Source organism: Balaenoptera ricei, chromosome 3 (assembly GCF_028023285.1).
Source record: "Balaenoptera ricei isolate mBalRic1 chromosome 3, mBalRic1.hap2, whole genome shotgun sequence".
Taxonomy (NCBI): domain Eukaryota; kingdom Metazoa; phylum Chordata; class Mammalia; order Artiodactyla; family Balaenopteridae; genus Balaenoptera; species Balaenoptera ricei.
The window spans coordinates 173,329,352-173,337,361 of record NC_082641.1 but is presented as its reverse complement, the minus strand read 5'-3'; the positions used below and the strand labels follow the sequence as shown (position 1 = coordinate 173,337,361).

The window sequence follows — 8,010 nt, the reverse complement described above, 5'->3', positions numbered from 1 at the left end:
ATCACCCAGGTAAAGGGTTAAGGAATTTCCATCCCCTCAGTGGGTTGTCAGGTTAAGCAAATTAAAAAAATATAGGAGACCGCTAGTTAAATTTGAATTTCAGATAAACAATGAATAGATTTTTATCATTAAGTGTATCTCATATAGCTAGACATCCTGTGTTTTATCTGGCGGTCCTACCAGTAGGCTCCCTTGTTGTTTTAGCCCAACACCCTTTCCACCCCAAAGTCAACAGTATTCTGACTCTCATCACCATAGATTAGTTTTACCTGTTTTTGAACATCATATCAGTGGAATCACACAGTGGGTCCTGCTCTGTGTCCGTCTGTGAGATTCATCCACACTGCCTGTGGCATATTCTTTTTCATTGCTGTGTAGTATTCTATTTGATGGATGCATCACACCCTATTTTACTCTTGTCTTGTTGTTGGACCTTTGGGTTGTTTCTAGTTTTAAGCTACTATGAATTGAGCTTTATGAACATGACTTTCAGTGGCTAGATGCATTTAGGAGTGAAATTACTGGCCATTTTTAGTTTTAAAATTCTCCTCCCAAATGGAGAAAAAAGACATCCTCCCACACCAGTGAATAAATTGAAGCCTTGTAGGGTTACATTCCAGGCCCTGCCTGGTCTTATTTTTGTTTCCTGGATGAAGGAACTCTTGGGGCATTTTTGAGTTCCCATACTCTCTAATGTGTTTAAGGAGCCTGTGAAGTTTTAGAGAATGTTTTTCCTCTACTTTTATTTTTTATTTTAATTTAATTTTATTTTTGTATTAAATTTTTAAAAAATCACACTTTATTTTTATTTATTTATTTTTGGCTGCGCTGTGTGGCTTGTGGGACCTTATTGATAGTTCCCCAACCAGGGATCGAACCCAGGCCCTCAGTCTGTTACTCCCAAAATCCTAATTTGGAATCCTATCCCTCCTATCCCTCCCCCCTATCGTTCCTCTTTGGTAACCGTAAGTCCTCTACTTTTAGGTGCCATATCTTTTACTAATTTTTAGTAGTTTCACCTGTGGGTGGTGAAGCCTGGTGCCCAGCCCGGCTGTGTAAATGTCCCTGTCCATGTGGCGGTGGTACACAGAAGGCCCCCAGACTTCCCTGCTGTCCCTCCCTCCCTGCTCTTCCCCCCGTAGCTCCTGGACCAGCCTGTATTAATCAGGAGCATCTCCAGGTGCCTTCTGGTTGCTATGGCAACTCAGGCTGGTCCAGGCTTGGCAATGGGGGTCAACCCCCATCTCAGGTGTGGTTTCAGTTTGGATTCGGGGAAGTAGACACACGCAATACCTGGTACTTCAGGGAAGTTCTATTCTGATTACATTAACAGTAAGGTTTTTTTGTGGCCTCAGGCTTAATGCCGCTTCTTTTCTTCTATTTGCTTTTTCCTCATTGTCATCTCTTTGCACCGTCTATTCGTGGAAACTGGCTGCTTCCAGGGGAAACAAACCCCACACGCTTTGCCATTTTCTCTGCACTGTGGTTGGACAAACAGAGAGGGAACAGCTGACCTCGTCACGGGGCCCCGCAGGTGCCAGGGAAGGACACCTGGCTGGAAGCAGCCGTTGGCTGGGGATGTGTTTGTTCCTTGTGTGTACACACAGGACAGGTGGGGCTCTGTTGTTAAAAGCACCTGTGAGGGTTCTGCAGAGCACACTCGATGGTGATGCTTGAGTAGCTAGCTGTTCCCCGCCCTCCCCCGGGCTTCCAGGCTCCACCCACCTGCCACAATATCAACCTGAGAGCCAATGTTGACCAAGTGCTTTCCATGGCCTGGCGCTGTGCTCGGGGTGCTGCCTTCCCACAGGTTAACCCACTGACCCCTCACAATGGCTCTCTGTACTACTTATGATTATCCCCACCTTGTGCAGGAGAAAACAGAGACTCAGAGGATTAAGTAATGCTGGGGACCACACAGCTAGTTGATTGTGTGCTGGGGTTGGACCTGGCTCTGGAATAAGTCTTCTTTCCCACCACACTTCATCCCTTCCTTACTTAGGAGAAGTCCTGGACCCCTGGCAGCAGTTTTCTAGGTGCTTGACGATGTTTTCTTGGGTAGACGCATCCCTAAGACCATTCATTCATTCATTCAGGTAAGAAATATTTAAGGTGTCAGGGACCCAATGGCAAACAAGACAGGTCAAGATCCTTGTACGTATGGCACCGACATCCTGAGACAAAAAGCCGCACGAGGAAGACCTCACTGGAGGCTGTGATGGGGAGTGCCTGCATCTGACCACAGCCTGAATGATGAGAGGGAGCTGAACCATCAAAGATGAGGGGAAGAGCATTCTAGGAAGAGGGAACAGCATTTGCAAAGGCGGAATGAGCTTGGCAGAGCCCAGGAATGGCAAAGCCAGTGAATCTGGAGCTTAGAGGGCAAGAGGGAGAAGGGGAAGGGAAGGGGTCATGCAGATGGGGCAGCCTGTAGGGTGTGGCTTTTATTTCTATAACAGCAGAAGAGCTGAGTGACTCGTTTCAGAAGGACCCCACTGACTGCAGAGCAGAACGCAGGCTGGGAGTGGGGAGTGAGGAAGCCAACTGACCCGGGAGAGGCAACTTCCCAAGTCCAGGCCAGCAACGAGGGAGGCTGTGCTGTGGCAGGAAGTGGTCGGATTCAGGATCTATTCTGGACGCGAGTTGATGGGATCCGCTGATGGGTTTGAGTCGGGTAATGAAGGGAAAGGGAGAACCATGAGTGATGACTCAATGTGTGATATGGGCATCAAGGTAAATCGGGGGGGCCTGTGATGAGATGGGGGAGACTGGGAGAAAGTGCTGTAGGAAAGCGGCAGGGAAGGGAACATCCTGTCTTGGGCCTGTGGGACCAGCAGGTGGATGTCTCAAAAGATGTCACCTGGGTGTGTGCCTTAGGTTTTCCTGCTCCTCCTGACATCTTCCCAGGTACAAATTCCCCTTCTGTAGGTGTCTGGAACTTTTTCCATCAAGCCTGGGCTCTGGGGTTTTAGTTGTGCTGGAGATACTACACGGCACACCCAAACTCTAAGCTGGGTTCTTTCTTTCTTTCTTTTTAATTATTATTATTTTTGGCTGTGCCACGGAGCGTGTGAGATCTTAGTTACCCGACGAGGGATCGAACCCGCACCCCGCTCCCCCCCGCCATTGGAAGCTCAGAGTCTTAACCACTGGACTGCCAGGGAAGTCCTCATGGGTTCTTTCTTTTTTTTGATTTTTACTTAAGTATAGTTGATTTACAATGTTGTGTTAGTTTCAGGTGTACAGCACAGTGATTCAGTTATATATATATATATATTTTTTTTTTATTCAGATTCTTTTCCCTTATAGATTATTACAAAATATTGAGTATAGTTCCCTGTGCTGGATTCTTTCTTTAATACTGACACAGTAAGCATATTTTGTGGGGTGGGAGGGGCGACTCCCAGAAGTAGAAATGGAACCTAGTAGCAAGACACTTGAACCCACATTTTTTTTTAAATAAATTCCAGACCTACTACTTCTTTTTTTTTTTTTTTAATTTTATTTATTTATTTATTTATTTTTGGTTGTGTTGGGTCTTCGTTTCTGTGTGAGGGCTTTCTCTAGTTGCGGCAAGTGCGGGCCACTCTTCATCGCGGTGCACGGGCCTCTCATTATCGCGGCCTCTCTTGTTGCAGAGCACAGGCTCCAGACACACAGGCTCAGTAGTTGTGGCTCACGGGCCTAGTTGCTCCGCGGCATGTGGGATCTTCCCAGACCAGGGCTCGAACCCGTGTCCCCTGCATTGGCAGGCAGACTCTCAACCACTGCGCCACCAGGGAAGCCCTGAACCCACATTTTGTCTTCAGTTTTATTTCTGTAAAATGGGAAGGAAAATGCCTTCTAGTGTAAGTGCTTATGAAAGGAGTAATGGATTTTTTTCAATGTGAAGGAGATGTATTTGGAAAAACACAAAAGGCTGTATAAATTCACGATCGTCAGCGATTAAGAGTAAGGTTTCATGGGGGTAAATTGAAGCTTAAAGGTGTCATGAAGATAGGTCTCTTAAACTCCATTAGTTACAAGATTTGAAAAAAAAAAAACAACCCTACCCAGAGGGTAACAGCATTCATTAAACTGATATTGAGTTGATCTTCTTAGGAGAGGCTGGGAGAGCTCCCATTTCTTTGAAGGCTTTAAGCAGAGCAAGAGGAAATAGTCAGGAGGGAGATTAGCCTCTATTCCCACACCTGGTTCTTTGCACCCATCTCCTTACACCTCTGGGTGTTGAGGTGACTCTTGCAATATTTGTGCATGAGATTTAGGCTCCTAATTCTATTTCATTCATGCAGGCCTTCCAGTGGGTTTAATTTTCTTGGACAGACACTGGGAGGCTAGTGGTGGGGGCTGATAGGTGGAAAAAATCAGTTTGAGGTTAAAAATATGCTGTTGGGTGAGCTGTGGATCTGAAAGCCATGGGCCATCTCACTCCTAGAAGAACCAAGGTCCTGAGTGATTTGCCCTGTTACCTCCCTGCCCTCATTTCCTCTACTCTCCTCCTCACTCACAGCTACCCAGGCCCCTTTGTTGTTCCTTGAGCAAGTCACACACAGCCATGCCTCAGGACCTTTGCATGTTCTGTTCTCTCTGCCTGGAACACTCTTCTCTCAGATTCCCAGCAGAACTACTGCGTCACCCCCTTCAGGCCTCTGCTCAGATGTCACCTCCTCAGTGAGGCCATCTCTGACCCCCTATTTAATACAATAACCAGCCCACCCACCACTTCCTGTCATCCTCTGTGGTGAGCGGAATTGCATCTCCTGCCCCCAAATTCATATGTTGAAGTTCTAACCCACAGTAGCATGTGACTGTATTCGGAGATAGGGTCTTTTAAAGACATAATTAAGGCTCCTCTTCCCTGCCTACACTCCTGCCGGGTTTCCCTATGAGTCTCTCGCATCCTGCCCGGGTCTGGCCAGCTTGGGATGCCCTGTGGACCCCGGGGGCTGTAGGGGCCGTGGGAGCCCGGTGGGCTGAGGCTGTCTGCCCCTGGGCCTGGCTGCTCCTGCTGGCTGCAGGCGCAGATCGGGAGCTCAGGGATGCTGGTGTCCAGTTTCCCTTGACCTTGAGGACCCAGGAAGGTCATTTGCACCATGGCTATGGCTAGTGTCAGATTGCCCAGCAGTGTTTAAGGAAAGTCAGATGCCTGGATTGGACTCTGCGGAGACACCTTCACACAAACACTGTGCTTCCTGGAATCAATACTTTTGTTTTTCTAGTACCAAGTTAAGTGCGTCACATTATAAAACATTTTTGGTTTTTTGGCCGCACTGCACAGCTTGCAGGATCTTAGTTCCCCGAACAGGGATTGAACCGGTTGCAGTGGAAGCACAGAGTTCTGGTCACTGGACTTCCAGGGAATTCCCATAAAACACTTTTCTATAACATTGTCTCACTGAGACTCCCAAGGCTTTTAATATCTCCAGAATATATTTTCCAATTTTCCATAAGACTCAAAAGTCATATAAGCTCTAAGAAATCCACTAAAAAGACTCTTCAGAAAGTAGAAGATGGAGGGGACTCTGATGAAGAGAGTGACCATAATGTGATGAGTGAGCAGGGAGAGAAGCCTGACGACGACCCCACTGTGGTCAAAGACTATAAAGACCTTGTAGGTTTTGGAGTTCATTGCAGCTCTATTTACAATAGCCAGGACATGGAAGCAACCTAAGTGTCCATCATCGGATGAATGGATAAAGAAGATGTGGCACATATATACAATGGAATATTACTCAGCCATAAAAAGAAACGAAATGGAGTTATTTGTAGTGAGGTGGATGGAGTTAGAGTCTGTCATACAGAGTGAAGTAAGTCAGAAAGAGAAAAAGAAATACCATATGCTAACACATATATATGGAATCTAGAAAAAAAAAAAAGGTCATGAAGAACCTAGTGGCAAGATGGGAATAAAGACACAGACCTACTAGAGAATGGACTTGAGGATATGGGGAGGTGGAAAGGTAAGCTATGACAAAGTGAGAGAGTGGCATGGACATATATACACTACCAAACGTAAAATAGATAGCTAGTGGGAAGCAGCTGCATAGCACAGGGAGATCAGCTCGGTGCTTTGTGACCACCTAGAGGGGTGGGATAGGGAGGGTGGGAGGGAGGGAGATGCAAGAGGGAAGAGATATGGGCACATATGTATATGTATAACTGATTCACTTTGTTATAAAGCAGAAACACACCATTGTAAAGCAATTATACTCCAATAAAGATGTTTAAAAAAAACCAAAAAACACACAAATAATGAAAAAAAAAAAAAAGACTATAAAGACCTGAGCAAAAGTAGCGCAGTCTTTTTGGTATGATGTTATTCTGAAGCTAGGCCTAGATATCAGAAGAAATAAAGTAAACCCCACAAAGGTGAACTCAAGCTGAATGGGGGAAAATTATGGAAGAAGAGCAGAATGGTGGGAGATACGTTGGATCTTCTAATGGGAGAGGATAAAGAAGCAGAAACAGAGACGGTGATGCAAATTCTCCTGAAAAAAAAAGTATTTAAAGAGAAGACTGGCAATGAGAAATATAGAGTGGTGTGATGACAGTGGAAGAAATTGAAATTACCTAAAAAGAGTATGCTCAAATAAATGGATTCCTTTTCAGCAATAAACCTGCTTTCTAGTGGTGGGGGAAGGGACCAGGTTAAAAAGAGGACTTTAAAAAAAAATAAAGTTCTCCTACCATTTGGGGGAAAAAAGAAAAAAAAAAAGAGGTAATTAAGGTAAAATGAAGAGGAAATTAGGACACAGACACACCCAGAGGGGAGACCATGTGAAGACACAGGGAGAAGACAGCCATCTATAAGCCAAGGAGAGAGGCCTCAGAAGAAATCAACCCTGCTAACACCTTGATCTCAGACTTGCAGCCATCAGAATTGTGAGGAAATAAATTTCTGTTATTTAAGCCACGCTGCATGTGGTACTTTGTTATGGCAACTCCAGCAAATGAATATAACTTTCCTGCCTAATTGCCCTCCACTGCACTTTTCAACTCCTAATCTCCACATGATGTACTTTTTTAAAAAAAATAAATTTATTTATTTATTTATATATATTTTATTTTTGGCTGTGTTGGGTCTTCGTTTCTGTGCGAGGGCTTTCTTTAGTTGCGGAGAGCGGGGGCCACTCTTCATCGCGATGTGCGGGCCTCTCACCGTCGCGGCCTCTCCCGTTGCGGAGCACAGGCTCCAGACGCGCAGGCTCAGCAATTGTGGCTCACGGGCTTAGTCGCTCCGCGGCATGTGGGATCTTCCCAGACCAGGGCTCGAACCCATGTCCCCTGCATTGGCAGGCAGATTCTTAACCACTGTGCCACCAGGGAAGCCCCCGTGATGTACTTATTTTGCTCAGTGTCCACCTCACCCTCTAGAACCTCCATTCCACGAAGAGGGAAACATTTGCGTGTCTCGTTTACACTGTGTCCCCAGCACCCAATGCAAGGCCTGCACACAGTGGCTGCTCGCTCAGCGTTTGTTGAGTGAATAAGTGAATGAAATGGAGACAAAGATCTTTTCTGGGCCCTCAGTCCCTCTGGGGCTGAGTATCCACCTGATATATTCATGAGGGGCAAGAACTCTGTCCTTTTTCTCTTTTTAAAGAACCAGCCAAGGTGGCAAGGAGTAGGCTCACTCACAGATGGCCATACCCGGTGTGGATTTTTTTTTTAATTAAATTAAATTAATTAATTAATTAATTTTTGGCTGCATTGGGTCTTCGTTGCTGTGCGCAGGCTTTCTCTAGTTGCGGCGAGCGGGGGCTACTCTTCATTGCGGTGGCTTCTCTTGTTGCGGAGCACGGGCTCTAGGCACACGGGCTTCGGTAGTTGTGGCTCACGGGCTCTAGAGCGCAGCCGCAGTAGTTGTGGCGCACGGGCTTAGGTGCTCCGCCCTGTGTGGATTTTAAAACCGACCTTTGAACTCGCCCTTTTAGTATTCTGAATGACTCCCTGGAGCTCATAGGACCCAGGGACCAGCCGAGAGTGAACAAGCAGGTTCCTGACGACCCA

General features: G+C 46.2%; 1 pseudogene; it reads left to right on the top strand.

Annotated features, from left to right (window-relative positions):
* Window positions 1-5,093: 5,093 nt before the first annotated feature.
* On the top strand, window positions 5,094-6,593 carry LOC132364051 (mitochondrial transcription rescue factor 1-like; annotated as a pseudogene).
* The last annotated feature ends 1,417 nt before the right edge of the window (window positions 6,594-8,010 follow it).